This window comes from Salvelinus sp. IW2-2015, linkage group LG13, assembly GCF_002910315.2.
Source record: "Salvelinus sp. IW2-2015 linkage group LG13, ASM291031v2, whole genome shotgun sequence".
NCBI lineage: Eukaryota > Metazoa > Chordata > Actinopteri > Salmoniformes > Salmonidae > Salvelinus > Salvelinus sp. IW2-2015.
Genome location: NC_036853.1, coordinates 6,145,956 through 6,147,785, shown reverse-complemented (window position 1 = coordinate 6,147,785; position 1,830 = coordinate 6,145,956).

Genomic DNA, 1,830 nt, shown 5'->3' with positions numbered 1-1,830 from the left:
TTCATAGCTTTGATTTTTTCGCGACTGCACTTGAAGAAACCTTCAATGTTCTTGAAATTTTCCGATTGACTGATCTTCATGTCTTAAAGTAATGATGGACTGTCGTTTCTCTTTGCTTATTTGAGCTGTTCTTGCCATAATATGGACTTGGCCTTTTACCAAAAGGGCTATCTTCTGTATAACACCCCTACCTTGTCACAACACAACTGATTGGCTCAAACGCATTAAGAAGGAAAGAATTACACTATTTAACTTTAACAAGGCACACTTGTTAATTGAAATGCATTCCAGGGACCTCATGAAGGACCTCATGAAGCTGGTTGAGAGAATGCTAAACGTTTGCAAAGCTGTCATCAGCAAAGGGTGGCTACTTTGAAGAATCTCAAATATAAATATATACTTTGATTTGTTTAACACTTTTTTGGTATAATGATTCCATATGTGTTATTTCATAGTGTTGATGTCTTCACTATTATTACAAATGTTGAAAATAAAAAAAACCTTGAAGAGTAGGTGTGTCCAAACTTTTGACTGGTACTGTATGTAAATAAAGTTCTTGTAAAAAATTCTAAAAAACTGCTTTCACTTTGTCATTATGAGGTATTGTGATGTCATTATAGTATTGATTCATTATGAGGTATTGTGATGTCATTATGAGGTATTGTGTGTAGATTGATGAGGATTTGTTTTTATTTAATCCATTTAAGAATATGGCTGTAACAAAACAAAAATGTGGAAAAAGGGAAGGGGTCTGAATACTTTCCGAATGCACTGTAGATAGATAGATAAATAGATAGATCTTTAACACCTTCTCCAGGACACCATCTGTACTCTGCCCTCACCTGGCCCCAATCACCTCCTCCTGAAAGAAGAAGAGACTTGCTTGGGCCAAGAAACACGAGCAAAGGACATTAGACCGGTGGAAATCTGTAAATTGCTCTGAAGAATCCAAATTTGAGATTTTTGGTTCCAACCGCCATGTCTTTGTGCGACGCATAGTAGGGGAACGGATGATCTCCACATAGATGGTTCCCACCGTGAAGCATGGAGGAGGAGSTGTGATGGTGTGGGGGTGCTTTCAGTGATTYTTTTAGAAATCAAGGCATACTTAACCAGCATGGCTACCACAGCATTCTGCAGCAATACGCCATCCCATCTGGTTTGCGCTTGTGGGACTATCATTTGTTTTTCAACAGGACAATGACCCAACACACCTCCAGGCTGTGTAATGGMTATTTGACCAAGAAGGAGAGTTATGGAGTGTTACATCAGATGACCTGGCCTCCACAATCACCCGACCTCAACCCAATTGAGATGGTTTGTCTCTGCCTGGCCAGCTCCTCTCTCTCCACTGGGATTCTCTGCCTCTAACCCTATTACAGGGGCTGAGTCACTGGCTTACCGGTGCTCTTCCATGCCGTCCCTAGGAGGGGTCCGTCACTTGAGTGGGTTGAGTCACTGACGTGATCTTCCTGTCTGGGTTGGCGCTCTCTCTAATTCTCTGTCTTCTCTCTCTCTCTTTCTCTTTCTCTCTCTCTCGGAGGACCTGAGCCCTAGGACCATGCCTCAGTACTACCTAGCATGATGACTGCTTGCTGTCCCCATTCCACCTGGCCGTGCTGCTGCTCCAGTTTCAACTGTTCTGCCTGCGGCTATGGAACCCTGACCTGTTCACCGGTCGTGCTACCTGTCCCARACCTGCTRTTTTCAACTCTCTAGAGACAGCAGGAGTGGTAGAGATACTCTCAATGATCGGCTATGAAAAGCCAACTGACAGCTACTCCTGAGGTGCTGACTTGTTGCAGGGAGAGATGTAGTTGTCGAGGGTGT